Source organism: Cryptomeria japonica, chromosome 11 (assembly GCF_030272615.1).
Source record: "Cryptomeria japonica chromosome 11, Sugi_1.0, whole genome shotgun sequence".
Classification (NCBI taxonomy): Eukaryota; Viridiplantae; Streptophyta; class Pinopsida; order Cupressales; family Cupressaceae; genus Cryptomeria; species Cryptomeria japonica.
This window is the reverse complement of record NC_081415.1, coordinates 52,651,727-52,673,672: the sequence shown is the minus strand read 5'-3', so window position 1 is coordinate 52,673,672 and position 21,946 is coordinate 52,651,727. Positions and strand designations below refer to the sequence as shown.

At 37.0% G+C, this 21,946-nt stretch overlaps 1 pseudogene; it reads left to right on the top strand.

The window, feature by feature from the left end:
* Nucleotides 1-3,223: 3,223 nt before the first annotated feature.
* LOC131860018 (flavonoid 3',5'-hydroxylase 1-like) lies at nucleotides 3,224-15,081 on the top strand (annotated as a pseudogene).
* Nucleotides 15,082-21,946: the final 6,865 nt, after the last annotated feature.

Genomic DNA, 21,946 nt, shown 5'->3' with positions numbered 1-21,946 from the left:
GTATTTACCTGAGAAATGGTTTTAATTACCTTAAGAAAATAAATTTAATTACACATTAAATTTATTTGGGTTAATTAAATTTGAAAAAAAAAAAAGAATTGAAATTTTGTTAAAATGGAATTATTGGAAAAAAAAAAAATTGTTTTTTGTTATTATTGTTAAAATTTTATTAAAATGAAATTATTAAAAAAAATATTGTTTAATTATTTTCCTGTTTAAAAATATATATATAAAAAAATATATAAAATAATTATAAAAAAAAATAAATTAAAAAAAATGAATAAAACAAACTGCACAGTAGCATCCGCTACCAGCGGTAGCTGCTACCTATGGTAGTAGTGCTACCGGACGGTAGCAGTGCTACCAGACGATAGTACTAGCTACCGACAGTAGCATAGGCTACCGTGACAGGGCTTTTCGGTAATTGTAAAAGTGTTTTTTTTGTTAGTCTTTTTAAATTAAATTCTAAACCCTGTTCACTGTTTTGGGTTTCGGACCCAAGGGATTAAATAAATTAAAAATTATTATTATATGTATGTATATAAATAAATATATGTATATTCATATATGAGTTTTTATATATATATATATATATATATAATAATAATAATAATAATAGATATGTTTCTTTTGGTAGTTATTATAATATTTTAAATGTTATTTTAAATATTATTTAATTACAGTTTGGAATGTTAATTTAAATAAATATGTTGAAAATACATTAGGAGAATTATTTGTATTTTAAATCTTTTTGAACAAATGATAAAGTGAATGTTTTTTTTTTTAAATTGTAAATTCTTGTTATCTGGAAATTTGTAAATTGCATGTCATTTATGCTTTGACTGTTTTTAAGGAAAGATTGCCTGTCATAGGATCTTGCATATAGTGTGTTCTCAGTCAAGTTTTATTGCAATTTTGATTAAATTGTCATTGTGTCCTATGATATTATTTCTCCTAGACCAGGTGTTGTTGTATAACCCATTTGATATGAGCCATTGTGTGTCTTTGTCCAAATGGTCATTCTTGGGTTGGTATTTGTGTATCCATCACCTGTGTTAGTCAGGATTGTTTATGGTTGCCTGTTTCGCCATAGAGTTCTCGTAGAGAGAAACATTTCCTGTTGGTGTCCTAAGAGAGAGAGTGGCTTTCGAGCGGGGGCCGTGCCCAAAGTGGATGATAGGATAACCCGTCGAAAGTTAGTTAAAAAGTGATAACCTAATAATTGATTAGGGGGTGGGTAGATTTAAATATTAATTAAGATAAATGTGCCTCGTGCATAGATGAGTGCTTGCACAGGGCTCATGATGTTACGAGAAGGCCTGGAATGGCAAGCTTACCACCTTGTCTTCACGAAAGGATTGGCAGGGTCCGCATGAGACTTAGTTGGAATCGGAGGCTCGAGAGAGGTTACCTGTAGAAACCCGGGTATGGGGGCCGAGACCTATGGAGGCTGTACCATGGTAACCATCAAGCTATGCGATGACACTCTCTTCTTAGAGTCACTAGTGTTTTGTGAGTTGTGTTACATGGATGGTTGCAGAGTCTTGTAGTCCTTTTGTACTTGTCTTGCTTTGCTTGCTTGAGGGTTTTCTACTATCTCCTAGCACGGTGGGGTGGTTCCATTTCGGGATCACATGGTCGGGTGGTAGTGCCACTTCCCATTGGATGTTCTGGAGTGTATCTTCAGGCGAGGAAAGGCTTCGCTGGTGTTTCTTGGATCGTGGGTTATGTACCAGCTCTTGTTCGAGATCATTGTTCAGTTGAGACCTTGTGGTCATTGTATCAGACTTTTATGTAACCTTGTTATTGTATCCTTGTAACCAGTGATATTATTGGAAGCCATGTATTTATGGATATTGTAATATTATTATGTCAGTGAAATGAATGTTATTGTTTTGATCTTATGTTTAAATGGTTTATGGAAATTGGATACATTGGAATACTTTTATTTCTTTATTATGAAATTTGGATGTATGTGTAGTTTTAAACTTAAGTGTTCAATTTATCTTATTAAATGGATTAACTATGGTGTTAATATAATCTATGAAAATTAATCTTCGTTGGTTACCCTTAGGAAAAATTATGATATACTTCCGCTATGTTGTTAAACATGCAATGATTATAGTTAGTACACTTAGTCTTTAAATTTTTTTTATTTTATTTCACCCTTTAGTTGCCTAGCTGTGTTGTTTTCCTTTAGGGTTCTTGGCGGGGCATTACACTTGGTATGAGAGCCCAAGTTCCAACATTGGGTACTCTGGGTTTGTAGTGTGCCTTTCAGTTGACCATCTTGCTTAGGTCATAAATGTTTGTATCTCTTAGGACTTATCCTTGCTATGGGTTTGAACCTTTTTCTCTTTTATGGTACCAGGTCATGGCTAAGAAAGCTAGAGGAGGTGACTTTACGGGTGATCGCCAAGGAGGCAGAGGTGGAGGACAGGGTCGTGGTTCTGGCCATCACAGTCCTTCACCACTACCCACTCATGTGAGTGTTGAGTCGGAACAGTCAGTTCATCAGGAGCACGAACAATCTATTCATCAGAACTCTTAGCATGCAGGAGAACATGTTTCCGAAAGGGAAGAGCTGAGACAGATGTTTCAGGAGGTTCTGGCTAGGTTAGGCCAAAGGCCTGAGTTTGAGCAACCTATTCATGCTCAGGTTGAGGAGCCGCTTCAACAGGTTCCAGAGGAAAGAGAGAGAGAGAGATCACCAAGGCGAGGGGAGATTCCAGCTGTCCGAGATCCACCTTCCTTAGGTCACATAAAGGACTTGATGAGGTCCAATCCTCCTTACTTTGATGGTATGGGTACTGGTCTTGAGGCAGAGACCTGGCTTATCGGCTTGGACCGGTGTTTCACTATGTTTCCATACAACAGTAACACCAAGGCAAGATGTGCTATTATGCGTCTAAATAAATTTGCTTCAATCTGGTGGAGATTAGAGGAGGAGAAGATTGGTGTATGCATTAACACCATCACATGGGAACTATTTCTGGAGAGATTCAGGGCATGATTTCTCTCACCCCAGTGGAGGCAGACTCGAGCAGATGAGTTTTATGCCTTGCGTCAGTATGGGATGATAGTAGACTAGTATGAGCACAAGTTCTATGAGCTCAAACAATACGCCGGAATTGGTAATGATGAGGCTATGCTTGTCCAACATTTCCTAAGAGGTTTGAACGACCGTATCAATGGAGGTGTGAGGGTATTCGAGCCAGCTTCAATGGAGATAGCTGTGGCAAAGGCCAGATTAGTTGAGCTGAACCTTAGTCGTGCACTTGGTGGTCAGACAGGTGTGCAGATAGGAAGTGCACCTACCAGTGGAAATAAAGCTCTGGGAAATCAGTGCCAGTCAGCTGCACCATTTAGAACTCCTCAAGCACCCGCTAAGAGTGGGCAACAACAGCAGCAACAGTCAAAACCTAAACAATTCTAGGGCCAACAAGGTGGCAATTCTTAGTATAAGAAGGGTAGGAACTGGTAGAGGGGTAAACAGGGCCCTATAGGGCAGGCCTCACAGAGTGCTTCTTATGCCCCTAGCCAGGGAAGTTTCCAGCAATCTAGTGGACCAACAGGTAATAGAGGAGCTTGCTTCTCTTGTGGGAAGTTTGGTCACAGAGCTGCACAGTGCCCTCAAAATGTCCACAACAAAGGTAGTCAGAGGCCAGTAGCATCTGAACCTATAGTAGGAGATGCAGGGAGGTCCCATAGAGTATTTGCAGCAGTAGATGACCACCAAGTTGATCATCAGGGTATAGTCATTGAGGCAGCAGGTATGTTGCATGGAACCCCTATCTCTGTACTTTTTGATTCTGGAGCTTCTGATTCTTTTATTTTGTCATCTGTTGTGGAGCGGTGCGGACTTACGTCTACTAAGCAGGCAGATAGGTGGCAAGTAGAGTTGGCTACAGGTGTCCATGTTTCTGTAGATGCCTTTATTCCCAATTGTGAGTTGAAATTAGGAACCATAGTTACTTCAGTGGACCTTCGAGTTATTCCTTTGGGATCTTATGGAGTTGTATTGGGGATGGATTGGCTATCGTCTCACAGTGCTTGTGTAGATTGTCGCAAGAAGACAATAGAGTGTTTAGATGACCTTGGCAGAGAAGTGGAGATTGTTGGAGTTCAGAGACCGATATCCCTGCGTATGATCTCCACTATGCAACTTAAGCGGTGCATGCGTAGAGGATGTCAACTTTTTGCAATCACTCTTGAGGAATTGGATGAGTCAAAGAGGCGAGAAATCACTCTTGATAGTCACCCTATTCTTCGAGAGTATGCAGACGTGTTTCCATTGGATATTCTTGGTATGCCTCCGAAGAGAGATATAGACTTTCATGTTGATTTGGTTCTTGGTACAGAACCTATTTCAAGAGCACCATATCGGATGACTACTCGGGAGTTAAACGAGTTGAAGTTGCAGATAGAAGAATTATTGGCCAAGGGATTCATTCGTCCTAGTGTTTCCCCTTGGGGTGTGCCTGTTATCTTTGTTAAAAAGAAAGATGGTTCTCTTCAGTTATGCATTGATTACCGACAGCTGAATAAGGTAACCATCCGGAATAGATATCCATTGCCTCGTATAGATGACCTTTTTGATTAGGTTAAGGGAGCCAAGGTGTTCTCTAAGATTGACTTGAAATCTGGATACCATCAGTTATGCATTCAGGATGCAGACATTCATAAGACAATATTTTGTACTCGTTATGGTCACTATGAGTTCACAATGGTGCCATTCGGGTTGACGAACGTGCCTTCAGTTTTCATGAACTTAATGAATGGAGTTTTTCACACCTATCTTGATCGTTTCATCATTGTATTCTTGGATGACATTCTGATTTATTCTAGATTTGTGGAGGAGCATGAGGGTCACTTACGTCAGGTACTGCAGTGCTTAAGGGAAAATCAACTCTATGCCAATTTAGCAAAGTGTGACTTCTTCCAGACTGAGGTGAACTATCTTGGTCATGTGGTTTCGGGAGAAGGTATATCTATGGATCCTTCAAAGATCCAAGCCATTGTTGATTGGCCAGCGCCGACCAACATTTCTGAAGTTAGGAGTTTTATGGGTTTGGCCAGATATTACCGTCGCTTTGTTGAAGGCTTTTCCTGGATAGGACACCCTATTACTTCTCTTCAGAGAAAAGGGAAGAAGTTTGTTTGGTCAGAACAATGTGAAGCAACTTTTAAAACCTTGAAGGAACTCCTTGTTAGTGCTTCGATTTTGGCAGTTCTTGATCCATCTGGAGATTTTATGGTATGCACAGATGCCTCTTTGGAAGGTATTGGTGCAGTACTTATGCAGGATGGACGTGTGGTTGCTTATGAGTCTCGCAAACTCAAGAACCATGAGTTGAACTATCCAGTTCATGATTTAGAGTTGGCAACTGTAGTTCATGCTTTGGTTCGATGGCGACATTTCCTATTAGGGCATCGGTTTGAGCTGCATAGTGATCACCGCAGTTTGCAGTATATATTCACACAACCAGACTTGAATGCTCGACAACGAAGATGGATGGAATTCTTCTGTGAATATGATTTTGAGGTTCGTTATATTCAGGGGAAAGAGAACGTAGTAGCAGATGCTTTGTGTTGTAGGCGGCATGAAGTTTCAGCATTATCCCTTGGAGTAAACTTGAGAGAGAGAATTCTTGGAGTTCTTCCTTAGGATACTTGGTATCAGGATGTTAGAATTGTGATAGAGTCCGGAAGGCCTTTAGAGGGTAGATTTTGTGGGTATAACCTTGAGTTAGATGGATTTCTTCATCACCATGAACAGATTTATGTACCTCCTTTGGAGGGTCTTCATGTTTTGATCATGACCGAGGCCCATCGTGCACCTTATTTGGCACATCCTGGTGTCAAGAAGATGCATGCAAATCTTAGACAGATTTATCATTGGGCGGGTATGAAACGTGACATTGCTGATTTTGTGTCGAAATGTTTAGAGTGTCAGCAAGTGAAGGCAGAGCATCAGCATCCAACAGGGCTTTTGTAGCCTAATCTAGTACCGGATTGGAAATGGGATATCATTTCCATGGATTTCATTGTTGGTTTGCCTGTCTCTTCACGTCGTCATGATGCCATCATGGTCATAGTTGATAGATTGACTAAGGTTGCTCATTTTGTTCCTATTCGAGCTTCCTACACAACAACAGTGGTGACACGAATTTTCTTAGAAGAAGTAGTGAGATTGCATGGGATTTCGAGGTGGATCATATCTGATAGAGATCCTGTCTTTACCTCAGCATTGTGGACCTCACTTTAGCATGCTTTGGGGATTCAGTTGAATTTTAGTTCAGCTTATCATCCAGAGACAGATGGTCAGATAGAGAGAGTGAATCAAGTATTAGAGGACATGCTTCGCATGTATGTGATGGATCAACAGTCACATTGGGAGGACTATATATATCTAGTGGAGTTTTCTTATAACAATGGATATCATAGCTCCATAGGTATGTCCCCCTTTCAGGCATTGTATAGTTGTCCTTGCCGCACTCCTTTGAGTTGGGATCAGTTAGAGGACAGGGTGCTTATAGGACCGGATATTCTTCGGAAGATGGAGCAGTAGGTAGATAGGATTCGTGAGCATTTAGCAGCAGCACAGGATAGACAGAAGAAGTATGCAGATGCTTAGAGGGTAGATCATTAGTTTTCTATTGGCGATCGTGTGTTCTTGAGAGTGCATCCGCGGAAGAGTTCGAACCATTATGGAAAGGGATCTAAGTTGGTGCCTTAGTTTGTTGGACCTTTTGAGATCCTTGAGAGGATAGGACTTGTTGCCTACCATCTTGCTTTGCCACCGAGTCTATTCCGCATCCACGATGTCTTTCATGTTTCAGTTCTTCGACCTTATCATCCAGATGTGACACATGTTCTTGATTGGAACTCTTTGCAGATCGAGGACTGGCAACTTTCCATGGAGCCCGTGCGCATTCTTCAGCGTCGGGATTTAATCCTCAGGGGTTGTACCATTGACCAGGTAAGGGTCCTATGGGACCCAAATGATGAGGCCTCAGCGACTTGGGAGGATGCAGCCAAGATGAGAGAACTGTATTCTTATTTATTTTAAGCTTCCAGGAGTAAGCCTAGTTTTGGGGGGGAGAATGTAGTACCCCTACTAGTTGAACTCATTAGATTCATATTTTATTATTGGTTGTTTTTCAGTGGATACATTACCATGACATATTATTCAGATTTTTATGACATTATGCTTTATTTGGATATGAGATGTATAATTTATTTGCAGTATTTCAGTACTTGTGATTTATGGCATTTTATGTATTATTGCTATGTACTCACATTTTACTTTAATTATGCAATGTGGAATTATATGTTGTGTGTTTGCGAGTGTATTGGATGCAAGGGGACGATTTTCCTTCACTCATTTCTGTGAGACAGGGAACGTCGCGATTCTCCTTCATTGGTGTGTTTGTCGTGTTTTCTATATTATATATATGTATGCATGTGTGGTTCGGTGATGCAGGATATTGCAGGTACAAGTACCGGGTAGGTACGGGGTATCGTCTCCACTTGGCTTCACAGGTCTGAGTGTGCCTTATATTTTCTGATGGAAGCGGAGGAGATAGTAGTTGACCCTATTTTTACTCAGTTACACTCATATGAGTGTCGTCAGTTAGTCGTTTTGTCAGTTAGTTCGGTCTTCGTATTTTGTCATTTTATCTTTTATGGGTAATTGCTTGAGATTTGTTTAATTTGAGTGTTTTAGTGGATTTAATTAATTAATTAATTAAGTTTATGAAATTATCTCATTATTGCATTGAGATTATAAATTTAGTTAATTAAAGGAATTATTAAATTAAGCTGCATGGTATTAAAAATATATTTTTATTTTAAAAATAAATTAGATTAATTGTATTCTAAAGTTATAATTAAATAAATGAATAAAAGGATTAATTGGAATTAAAAGTATTGTTTTAATTCTTTATTTAGAAAATTAATTAATTGGAATTAAAATATTGTATTAATTCTTTATTTAGAAAATTAATTAATATGCATGAGAAAAGTAAAGAAGGAATAATGTTTTTTAATTATTGCATGTGATAAATTTAGAAAATAAAATAAAATAAATTACTATTATTCTAAATTTAGGTTTTTTGTGAAAAAGCTATTGAACCTAGAATTTTAGTTTAAATAGGGGTTAGGTCTTTATTTTAGTTACACAGACAGGAATACACAGGAACAGGTCAAGAATTTAGGTGAAGAAAATTTATTGGAAGATATTGAAGGGATTAGGGCTCTTCTACAAAATTCTTCCAGGAAAGCTATACCAGGTTGGATGAATTCTTAGTTTTGTGTTTTATTAAAAATGTTTCTATTTTTCTCTGCTTGATGTGTGTAAAATAATTGCCAAATCCAAAACTCTCTTCTGGTGAATTCGAGTTTTGTTTGAAAACTCATGCTTGATGTGTATTTCTTGTTTGTGGAAAGAACGAAATTTTGTGAAAGTTAGGAAAATTATTATAGAAAGTTTGCCAAGTTTTTATGGTGCATGGAAATTGCACGATTTAGGAGAAAGGGTATTTACCTGAGAAATGGTTTTAATTACCTTAAGAAAATAAATTTAATTACACATTAAATTTATTTGGGTTAATTAAATTTGAAAAAAAAAAAAAGAATTGAAATTTTGTTAAAATGGAATTATTGGAAAAAGAAAATATTTTTTTTTTGTTATTATTGTTAAAATTTTATTAAAATGAAATTATTAAAAAAAATATTGTTTAATTATTTTCCTGTTTAAAAATATATATAAAAAAAAAATATATAAAATAATTATAAATTAATAAAATAAAATAAAACAAATTGCACGGTAGCAGTGCTACCGGACGGTAGTACTAGCTACCGGTGGTAGCATAGGCTACCTTGATAGGGCTTTTCAGTAATTGTAAAAGTGTTTTTTTTGTTAGTCTTTTTAAATTAAATTCTAAACCTTGTTCACTGTTTCGGGTTTCGGACCCAGGGGATTAAATAAATTAAAAATTATTATAATATTTTAAATGTTATTTTAAATATTATTTAATTACAGTTTGGAATGTTAATTTAAATAAATATGTTGAAAATACATTAGGAGAATTATTTGTATTTTAAATCTTTTTGGACAAATGACAAAGTGAATGTTTTTTTTTTTAAAGTGTAAATTCTTGTTATCTAGAAATTTGTAAATTGCATGTCATTTATGCTTTGACTGTTTTTAAGCAAAGATTGCCTGTAATAGGATCTTGCGTATAGTGTGTTCTTAGTCAAGTTTTATTGCAATTTTGATTAATTTGTCATTGTGTCCTATGGTATTATTTCTCCTAGACCAGGTGTTGTTGTATAACCCATTTGCTATGAGCCATTGTGTGTCTTTGTCCAAATGGTCATTCTTGGGTTGGTATTTGTGTATCCATCACCTGTGTTAGTCAGGATTGTTTATGGTTGCCTGTTTCGCCATAGAGTTCTCGTAGAGAGAAACATTTCTTGTTGGTGTCCTAAGAGAGAGAGTGGCTTTCGAGCAGGGGCTATGCCCAAAGTGGATGACAGGATAACCCGTTGAAAGTTAGTTAAAAAGTGATAACCTAATAATTGATTAGGGGGTGGGTAGATTTAAATATTAATTAAGATAAATGTGCCTCGTGCATAGATGAGTGCTTGCACAGGGCTCATGATGTTACGAGAAGGCCTGGAATGGCAAACTTACCACCTTGTCTTCACAAAAGGATTGGTAGGGTTCACATGAGACTTAGTTGGAATCGGAGGCTCGGGAGAGGTTACCAGGAGAAACCCGAGTATGGGGGCCGGGACCTATGGAGGCTGTACCATGGTAGCCATCAAGCTATGCGATGACACTCTCTTCTTAGAGTCACTAGTGTTTTGTGAGTTGTGTTACATGGATGGTTGCAGAGTCTTGTAGTCCTTTTGTACTTGTCTTGCTTTGCTTGCTTGAGGGTTTTCTACTATCTCCTAGCACGGTGGGGTGGTTCCATTTCGGGATCACATGGTTCGGTGGTAGTGCCATTTCCTATCGGATGTTCTGGATTGTATCTTCAGGCAAGGAAAGGCTTCGCTGGTGTTTCTTGGATCGTGGTTTATGTACCAGCTCTTGTTCGAGATCATTGTTCAATTGAGACCTTGTGGTCATTGTATCAGACTTTTATGTAACCTTGTTATTGTATCCTTGTAACTAGTGATATTATTGGAAGCCATGTATTTATGGATATTGTAATATTATTATGTCAGTGGAATGAATGTTATTGTTTTGATCTTATGTTTAAATGGTTTATGGAAATTGGATACATTGGAATACTTTTACTTCTTTATTATGAAATTTGGATGTATGTGTAGTTTTAAACTTAAGTGTTCAATTTATCTTATTAAATGGATTAACTATGGTGTTAATATAATCTATGAAAATTAATCTTCGTTGGTTACCCTTAGGAAAACTTATGATAGACTTCCGCTGTGTTGTTAAACGTGCAATGATTATAGTTAGTACACTTAGTCTTTAAAAAAATAAATTTTTATTTCACCCTTTAGTTGCCTAGTTGTGTTGTTTTCCTTTAGGGTTCCTGGCGGGGCATTATACAATTTCCTTTAAAATCACGATACTTGGAGTCATAGAGTAAGGACCAATCACCTATCTAGAACTACTTACTGGTGATATAATTATCATGCCATTTTTCCTTTTCCCTTGAAGTAGTTTTGTATTTTAGATTGCTTCCAAGTGTATTTCATCCAATATATTTGATTGCATGATCCAAATTTGTTGGATTTATATCAATTCAATTCCAACCTCTAGAGCTATTCAGAGTGTCTATATTATGAATTATACAAGAAGAATAGGAATCTTACCATAGACTAGCTCATACAGGGTGAATCCAATGGTAGTTTCCTTGTTGTGTTGTGGGCCCAGATAAATTTAGATAAACTATCAGCCTAGTCATTTCTATGCATTGTAACTATTTTTGTTAGGATAGCTTCTATTTCTCTATTTGTGACTTCAACATATCCATTGGCATGAGGATGATAAGGAGAATATTTTCTATGAGTTATTTGGTAGTGGTACAAGAATTCTTGAATCGTACTTCAACATGAACTGTGAACCTTGATCTAAAACTAAAATTTTGGGTGTTTGAAACCTCTACAAAATGTGCTTGTACAAGAAGTATACTATTGTCTTCTCATAAGTTGTGGGTAATACCTTTACTTTCATCCCATTTGGCACTGGTGTAGTATGTTCAAGCAAGGATATAGTGTTTCTCTTTAGATGATGGATCAATTGGTAAAACATTCTTCTAATTTAGGAGTAATTGTAGGTTTTATCCATTGGCATGATTCAACATTACAACTTGTTCAAAGTCTTGATGAACTCAATGCTAACAGATATTCAAATAATTCTACTAGCATCTCCAAGTTACATGTATTTTTTTAATGTCATGGTAATTCATGAATGGTGATACAACTTGGTTCATATTTTTCGTTGCATGTGCAATCTTGTATTCATCTACTCAACATGAGGTCAAGTAGGTTTTCTCATGGATACCATTATAAGCTAAATCCTAGACATGTGTACTATTTTATTTCTTTTTAATTATCCTATTAAGATTTTAAGGAAAACCCCTTTTTTATTTATTGATCAAAGCAAAATGATTACAAAGAAAATAAATACCAATCCAAGAAATGATTGCGATATCAAACTATAACTCACATGATTTATCATAGATGGAAAAAGAGAAGGTACCTTATCTAATCAATCATCATATAAATATAATTTTATTTTTAATTAATCTCCTCCTTGTTAAGTTAAAAATAACATAGGGTTAAGGACAAAACACAAGTGCATCAGTTATATGAGTAGAGAAATACATAAGATATTGTCATTCCTTTTGATAGACTGGATTGAAGATCAATTATTTATAATAATTGCCTGTAAGCATTTTTCTTTTCTTTTCTTTTTCTTGTCAATAGTGCTATTTGTTTTTTAATAACCATGTTACTCATGCGAAGTTTGAGCATCTTTGTCTCCTGCACTTGCTTAAGGACTAGAAGACCAGAGCATAACACTGCAATTTGAACTGAAACAAATGCTATAAAGGCATATGATAGGAGTTCTAGTTACTTGTAGGATCCCTTGAGCCACAACAAGAAGGGTAATGGAAATGGGCATGATTCATGAGTTCTTTTTGTGGGGACTTTAATGGGTTTGTCTGTACATTGGATTTGGATATCTTCTTAGCAAGAATAAAAAGCTTCCACATGGGCCTTCAGGATGGCCTGTTTTAGGGTGCTTGCCACTGTTGGGCCCAATGCCTCATGTCACTTTGATAGATCTATCAAAGAATTATGGTCCAATAGTTTATCTTAAAATGGGTACCTCTAAAATGGTGGTGGCCAATACTCCTGCTGCTGCAAAGGCCTTTCTGAAGACTTTGGATATAAATTTCTGCAATAGGCCTAGGAATGTAGGGGCTACTTATTTGGCTTACAACATCCAGGACATGGTGTGGGCTCCCTATGGAGACCATTGGAAGATGCTCAGAAAGGTGTTTCATCATAGCCTTCTATAATATATTTTTGTTTTCTTCTCTAATATCCAACAACCCATCTTTCATAAACTTAGAATAGGAACTTAATGAGGAGCTTTTTAAGGAAGTACTGTGCCAATCTAGAATCCATTAAAGTTTTGTCCTAAGTTTGATTTACAAAAGATACAACTTCAAATTATTAGTCTCTTTGTTCTTTAGATTTATAGGAATGAATTGTGTCAATCTAAAATCTATAGATTTGTAGTGAGATATTAATTAAAGAGATTAGATTTTTACAGTTATTATAATTAGTGTATGATATTTCTAGATTCAATTGTGTGGACTTTGTTTTGCATCACATTTTATATCATGTTTTGTAAAGGATGATAAAGAAGGGATCATGGAATGTGATCTGAAAAATTGATGTAAAATAAAGCTGACACAGTGAATCCAGTTGAAGACATTAGATTTTCAAAGCTTATCATAATTGGTGTATGATATTTCTAGATTCAATTGTGTGAACTTTGTTTTGCATCATATTGAATAGATCACACTCCATGAAAGATGATGTAGAATGGATCATGGAATGTGATAAAAAAAATTGATGCAAAACAAAGTTGGCACATTTGAATCCAACTAAAAACATTAGATTTTCACAGTTTATCATAATTAATGTATAAATATTTTGGATTCAAATGTGTGAGCTTTGTCTTGCATCAATGTTTTAGATCACACTCTGTGAAGGATGATATAGAATGGATCATGGAGTGTAAACTAAAAATTTAAAGCTGAAGTGCAATACAAAATTCAATTGTGTCACCTTTGTTTAGCATTCATGTTTCTTATGCAGGTTTCAGATTATTGCAATATTGATTGGAGCTTGCAACTATAGTGACTTCTCCAAGGTTTACAAGGTTTGGTCTTCACAAAAATTCAAATGGATTGAAAATGGACAAGAAGAAACCTCCAAACTAATCAAAAATATCTTCTTCCTTGTGCTTGTGCTTAATTCGATAAAATTTTGTTTTTAATGATTTAATATAGAAAAAATATAATTTTACATTGGTATTGGGTGGATGTTTTTCGTCACATTTAAAATTTGCTAAGTTAATTGATTGAACAACACTTGAGAAAGTGTAAAATATGATTGTCAAGGGATCAAGTGTAAAATATGCTTGTCAAGGGATCAATCTAGTATATATCCTTAACAAAAATATCCACCCAATACCAATGTAAAATTATCGTTAACAAAAATATCCACCCAATACCATAGTTGAAAGTGTCATCCTAACTTTAAACTCTTAAAATTAAGCAAGATGGTTGTAAATAAATTTAATTTTCTGCCTAAAATTCAGATGATTAGCAAGTGGCATAAAAATTCCTAAGCTGGTGGAGCAATTTCTAGCCCCACCCCATTTTCACTTGCTTAAAATTACATGCCTAAAAGGCAGGGGCTCCTATTGTTTGGGAAAAGATTCTAAATAATCCCATAGGAGAAAAATAATTTCTTCATGGGACCACCTCTTCCTTAAAAATAGAGCTTAAGCCCCCTCCATGGGACCCCTACCTTAGAAACGACTAAGAATCATTTTGGGATGAGAGAAAATCTAGACTTCTTGGATGTACTCATGTCTAAACAAGAGAATTTTGATGGTGATGGAGTAAGGTTGTCTAATGATAATATCAGGAGACTCCTTCTGGTAAATATCTACTTTTGATACAATGCATTAAAAACATTTTTATCTATTTGAAATTAAAATTTAAATCTTACATTAAGGTAACTTGCCACTATACTATATAAACTTGTGCCTTTTCATAATATTTTTATATTAGTTTAAGATATAATAATGTGCACTAGTAGATAGTGGGACCTCATTAGAAAATTATAGATTATTCTTCATGGTTTTTTGAAGTGAAAAATTTAAATTATAATTGATTTTGTTTTATGTGTTTTGTAGGATATGTTCACTATAGGAACTGACAAATTGAGTAGCGTGATATAATGAACACTTTCTGAGCTCATCCTAAACCCCAAACTTCTAAAATGTGCTAAGGATGAAATGGATGAAGTTATTGGTAAAGATAGGCATCTCCAAGTATCAGACATTCCAAAGCTTCGTTACTTAGTGGCCATTTGTAAGGAAGGCTTTCATAAACACCCTTCCAATCCTCTTAACCTTCCATGAGTTTCCACAAAGGCTTGCTAAGTTGGTGGATACTACATACCCAAGGGAACACACCTCACACTCAATATCTGAGGTATTGGAAGGGACGGGCAGAAATATGGTATAACCCCTTGGAATTTAATCCTGATAGGTTTATGGGTTCCAAAATTGATCCACGTGGTAGTGACTTCCAACTCATACCCTTTGGTACACGAAGGTGTATTTGTGTTGGCACTAGCATGGGAATTTCTCTGGTAGAGTATAATTTAGGTTCACTAATCCATGCCTTTGATTGGGAATTTCCACAAGGGATGAATAGCTTAAACATGGAGGAATATTTTAGGTTAGCACTCCAAAAGAGAGAGCCTCTTGTATCCAAAGCTATCCCTTGACTTTCCCTCCACCTATATTAGATATACATGAAATTCTTCTTTAAGGACATTTTTAAATAAGTTGTTGAATGGTTTATGCATGGGACCTTCACTTAGTGAGCTTGGGTTATATCACGTGCGTTCATGGCATGCTAAAGAATCCCCCTATTTTCAAAAAATATTTCCCTAAGCTCCTTTTTGGTCACCCCCTCCCAATACATAACCTGAATTAAAAGCCCCCCTATTTTCTCCGAATAATATATTTTTTCAAAGCTTGAATTAAAAACCCCTCTATTTTCACCGATAGGCAATATATTGTACCCTTATTTTTTGGATATTAAACCCCCCAATATGAATGCACGTGATATAATATTGCCTAGCTAGTGAAGCCCCCGTGGGATTATGTACAGAACAAAAATTTAATGTTTAGTATCGCATTCAAATGTTTCACAATAATTGTGGTATTTAATATTATTTATGTATCGATTACTTTGATTAGTTTTCACTTGTGATGTTTAACAATTTTATTATTGATATATGTCAATGCTATTCAATGTGTTAAAATGCAGTATATATACAATACTATCTGCTGGAGCAACCTCTGAACCAAGAACGCAACTTGCAATATAACCTTCACAAGCGAGAGAGGCAAAATATATTTCACCAGATAGATGAATTGATATTGAGATACAAATAATGTACAAATGCCTTGCTCATAAAGGCAAGGAGAGAGCAAGTAGTGACAACCAACCGTCCAACTACCAACAACAATTATTAAATGCACCCTACAAATTATTAAATAATATTCAAACAAATAATGAGTAAAGTGTTGTATCGGCCCTAAGAATAAAATAAGCCTAAGTAAAAGGGTAAAACCTCATTTACTCCAACACTCACCCTCAAGTGCAACTTAGGAAGAAGATTATTATGCATTATAAGCAAGATGCAATATGGGTCTTGGCTACAAAACTATGTTAGGTACCAATGTACATTAATGAAAATGCAATGCAATTAAAACTCTCACAAACCAAGAAAAGGAGAAAAACCCGTGGGAACAAAACCCCTCTCCAAAAAAGAGATAATGCAAATAAGATCAAGTGATAAAATGAGTAATGTATGGAAGTCTCAATTATCAATACCCCATAAAAATTACATCCATCATGCAGATACAAATGATGTCCCCCTCATACGAGGGAAAAAGAGAGACTGTGTGTCCCCCCATAATGAATAATCTCTTGCAAAATGGTAAGTTTCTAAAAACATGATGTTATGCATATAAACGACTTGTCTCCCATTGTTTGTAGTTTGTTGTAATTGATGACTTCGTGTTATCATTGATGTCAAACCTTTGTGCTATAAAGAATATTGGAGATGGTTTACAACACAGTTATGGTGTTACCCATTGGTGGTATCATTGATGGTATGGTGATTGTTGTTACATTATGTATTGATGTGCACTACAATGATGGAGTTTAATGGAGTTATTAATATTCTTGTATTATTGATGTTGTTGTTGATAAAATATATGTTGCTCCTGATTGGAAATGATGCTTATATGATTTTTGGTTAGGTATTTATAGACCTTGTAAGATCCATGTAGCCTCAAAAGATTATGAGGCTAGATATGCAAAATAATAGCTCCAAAAATATTAACTGGCTCACTTAGATGAGTTGATGATATTGGTTTGGTGTCATAAGGTTTCAACTCTAAAATATCACTCTTGGCACTCTTACTGGTGCAGCAGCACCTAAGGGTTGGAATCCCCTTAACCAGTTTTGGCTTTTGAGACCTTCCAGTGGTCATGTACAGATATAAGGACTGACTCTAGTCCATTTGAGTGGTTGTTTAGTTGCTATTTTTAGAACTTCTCTTATCAGCAAGACCTACCTCGATCGGCAAGCCTTACCCTGATGAGGTCATTTGCGTTTGGAGTAGTTGTATTGGGTATCGGCCAAAGTGGTTTCAAGCTACCTCGATGACCCGATGCAAAAGCATAGCCTCAGAGTATTGTTATCGAGTATCGGCGGGAGTATTTACATGTTATAATGATGACTTGATGGGAAAGCATTGGCTTGGAGCACATTTGCTGGATGAAGTATCGGAGATTGGCGAGAGTAGTTTCACCCTACACCAATAACCTGATGAGACCGCCTTCACTTGCCAAGTTTTCATTGGGTATTGGAAGGAGCTATTTAGTGTTACACCGATGGAACCGTTTTCTTGTCATCGGTTAACAGGTGAGCGAGTCCGGAAATATTGGACGATTGTTGCTATACCGTTGTGGCAAGATGCACAAAGTTTATCTCCCATGACTTGGTGACCAAGGTGGGACTCGACAAGAGAGAAGCTCAGGCAAGTTAACAAGTGAGCAAGTTCGGGTAGATTGGACGATTGTCGCTATACCGCTATGGCGAGATGCATGAAGTTTATTCCCCGCTACTTGGTGACCATGGTGGGACCCAGTGAAAAAGAAGAGCTTCATTTTGAGCAGTTAGTGAGGTCGTGCTAAGGTGGCAGAGCAAGGAGCCCAGAGCCAATCAGGGGGTGCCATGTGGCAGAGCGCAAAAAGAGAGATCGAGCAAGATCGGACGAGTGGGATTACTATTTGGTTGTCTTGCCGATGACCCGATGGAAACACCTAGGAAGCGGAGGAAAGCATCGGCCATTAGGTGAAGGGATTTCTTTCTATCCCGATGCCCGATGGAAAAGTGAAAAGTGGTGTGTGTCACCATTGGACATCGGTAACTCGGTTCTAATGTTACATCGATAACCTGGTGGAAAGTGCGTAGCAGAACCTGTGAGACAGTTGCAATTGGGAACTCTTGGTAACGAGATTTATCTCGTCCAATAGGAGAAGTTCATAACGGAAGAGAAAATGTATAAAAACACCCAATGGGCATCTATAAGAGGTTGATGGTTGAGACATTGATTGTCAATTGCCTCGGAGAAAATAATTGTTTGTTTTTTTGAAATGCAATAGAGAATTCCATTTTCTAGTTTCCCATCAGAGTTTACTTTTTGTTCGTGATTTGAAATAATGTGTTAAAAATCTATGAAGTTCTCATATGCTGTTAATGTAAAGCTTCTTTTCTCTGTTCTGTGAGTTGTTGGCTTGAACCCGTGCATAAGCTCAGAATCTGTAAATAAAGTTTTCCTTTTCAGTTTTTGTTCTTTGTTTGCAATAAACACATGGCTCTGACTTGAGACTCCACATGATCATTGGAGATTGTCAAGCTGAGCCAATTATGTATAGTAGGGTTTTATTGGTAAGAGTCCATGAGATGGCATTAGCTATTCCTGCAAACTGGCCCTAGGCGAGCTTGGTGATAGTCTGGCTAGGTGTCAGTAACTTGAAGGAGATAACTTGCAGGGGGAAGGAATTTGCTGAGAACTGGAAGAAGATCTAGAAGGCTATACGCTTGAAACTTAGACATTGTGTAACTGAAAGGAGTGTATTTTCCAAACCAAATAGGATGGGTGGTTTTGCAAAGAGAGAACACATGTGTGTGTGTCCTGTACCCCTGCAAGGATATAGTGAGCAAGCTTACTTTGTGAGCTTGAGGAAGGTGAGATAAGTAAACAAATGTTAGGGAAGCCCTTAGAAGTCTAAAGGGATAGACTTGGAACCCAAGAAGGGATAGAAGTAACCATAAAAGAATCATAATTGATGGTAAACTAGGTAGCCTCCCTATCATATTGGTATCAGAGAAAGTTTAGACTTGGGAAGAAAGTAGTTGATGTCAGATACTGAATTAGTAGGAGAAAATAGTCTCAGAACGGTGACTAATGCAGAGTTAGCCAAGAAGGTAGAAGACCAAGAAGATGAAAATAGACTCCTGAAAGAAAGATTGCTACAATTGGAGAGAAAACTAGATGTAGTTGAAGACAAAACTGAGAAAGTGACAATCAAGGTCAATGAGGGGAAAGACAAAGAAGTTGTAGAAAAGGACAAGACTCCTGTAATAGACCCTATTCTACCTGAAGAACCTTTCCTTAAAGAAATTAAAGCCTTAGGAGGAAAATCTTTAGAAGGAGTGCCACTTTTTTGTGAAAAAATGGAGCCAGAGGTAGTCCTGGAATGGATAGAGGGATTGGAGAATCACTTTGAGTATGATGGAATCAGTGAGGCCCAAAAGGTGAAGCTAGCTAAGTCTAGATTGAGAGGGGCGGCTTTGACTTGGTGGAAGTTTATCCAAGAAGAGAGGCAAAAAGAGGGCAAGAACCCCATAGCCCCTTGGAAGGGCATGTTAGCCAAGGTGAAAGAGGCAGACATCCTTGAAGATTATGAAATCTAGTTGCACAAGAGGAGACAAAACTTGAGGCAAAGATATTTGGATGTGAGCAGCTACACTGAGGAATTTCAAAAGTTGTGTTTGAGATCCAAGGTGGTAGAGGATGAGAGCATCAAGGTAGCTAGATACTTGAGTGGATTGAGATGGAATATTCAAGAGGAGTTGAGTTTGTTATATCCTAACACTATGCATAAGTGCTATCAATTGGCACTAAAGGTAGAGGAAAAGAGTAAAAAGAAGAAAGAACAAAGCAACAGAGGAAGAGGTAGAGGAAAAGAGTAAAAAGAAGCAAGAACAAAGAAATAGAGGAAGAGGCAGAGGAAAAGATGGTAGAGGCCAAAGAGGTAGTTTTGGTGGAAGAAGAGCAGATCAAGGGTCCCAAGGAGAGTCCAAACTTATAGAGAAAAGTGAGGATTCACATAGCAAGAGCAGTTATAGAGGAAGGGGATCATCTAGCAACCTAGGAAGAGGTAGATCTAGTGGACCGGGAAGAGGGTCCTACTTCTCCACCATGAAGTGTTACAATTGCCAAAAGTTGGGTCACCTTGCCTATATATGTCCAGAGAAATCCTCTTCATCTCAAGGAAGTGAAAGAAGAGTGACATATGCGCAAGAAGATGCATAAAACATCAAGACACAAGATGTGAGCTTATCTCCTGAAGATGGAGAGAATTTAATGATGAGAAGAGCCTTGATTAAGGAGCCAATCAAAGAAGAACCAACTCAAAGAAGAGCTTTGTTTAGAATCAAATGCAAGGTCCTTGGTAAGGTTTTTAGAGTGGTGATAAACTCAAGATCTACTGACAACATTATGTCAGAGGAAGTAGTAAGCAAACTGAAGTTGAAAAGAATTCCACATAGTAATCCATATAGGGTCACTTGGCTCAACAAGGAGCAACATGTGGTAGTAAATGAACAAACATGGGTTGAGTTCAACATAGGTAGTTATAAGGATAAAGTCTTGTGTGTCATCCTGCCTATGGATGCTTGCCATCTACTTCTTGGTAGACCATGGCAGTTTGACCGAAAGGCCATTCACAATGGAGAGAAGAACTCTTATTCTTTTCAAAAGGATGGAGTTACATACCATATTCAGTCCCTAAGTGATGAAGGAGAGAGAAACAAAACTAAAGGCCCAAAGGCGTTATTAGTAGGTGAAAAAGAGTTCATTAACACTCTCAAGGAAGGAGAAGGAGTGGGGTTTTCTCTTATAGTGAAACCAAAAGAAGAAAAGCAAGAAAATAAGGTTCAAATACCTCATGAAGTGTAACAAATACTAGACAAAATCAAAGCAATCATAAGTGATGGAGCACCAACAACCCTACCTCCTATTAGAGCCATAAGCCATCAGATTGATTTTATTCTAGGAGCATCATTACCCAACAAAGCAGCCTATAAGATGACTTCCAAACTAAACAAGGAAGTGGCTAGACAAGTCCAAGAATTGTTGGATGAAGGGTTGATAAAGAAGAGCATAAGTCCTTGTGACGTACCTACAATGTTAGTACCCAAGAAAGGAGGAACATGGAGGCTATGCACATATTCAAGAGCAATAAAAAGAATCACTAGAAGGTACAAATTTCCTATTCCACGAATTGAAGACTTGATGGATTGCTTGGGAGGTGTAAATTACTTCACTAAGATTGATCTCGAGAGTGGATACCACCAAATTAGGATAAAGGAAGGTGATGAATGGAAAAAAACCTTCAAAACCAATGAAGGACTTTATGAGTGGCTTGTTATGCCATTCGGTCTTAGCAATGCTCCCAGTACATTCATGAGACTCATGAATGAAGTGCTGAAAGATTTTATTGGTAAATTTGTTGTTGTATACCTAGATGATATCTTGATTTTTAGTAGAATTAAAGAGGAACATCTAGAGCATCTTAGTATTGTATTGCAAAAATTGTATGATGAGCAACAAACAATAAACTTGGAGAAGTGTGAGTTTATGAAGGAGGAACTTGTCTATCTTGGATTTGTAGTTTCAGGAGGAGATTTGAAGATGGACACATCAAAGGTGGAAGCCATCACAAATTGGCCAACACCAAAGACAACAAGTGCAGTAAGATGTTTTCATGGTTTGGCACAGTTCTACATGAAGTTTATCAGATGGTTCAGTGAGATTTGTGCACCCATGATGGATACCATCAAAGGAGGAGTAAAAACTAAGTTTCAGTGGACCAATGCAGCTAACAAAGGGTTTGAACTTTTGAAACAAAAGGTAGCTACACAACCAGTACTCATTCTTCCTAGTTTTGATAAGTTGTTCACAATTGAATGTGATGCAAGTAATATAGCAGTTGGTGCTGTTTTGAGTCAAGAGAATAGACCTGTAGCTTTCTTTAGTGAGAAACTCAATGATGCCAAGAAGAAGTATTCATCCTATGATCTCGAGCTATATGCTCTTGTCCAAGCTCGTAGGAAGTGGAAGCACTACTTGTTACCTAAGGAGTTTGTTGTTTACATAGATAATCAAGCTTTAAGTTTTCTGAATTCACAAGATAAGTTGAGTCGTAGGCATGTTAAATGGGCTGAGTATTTGCAGTCATATACTTTTTCTAATAAGCATAAGAAAGGACAATGTAATAAA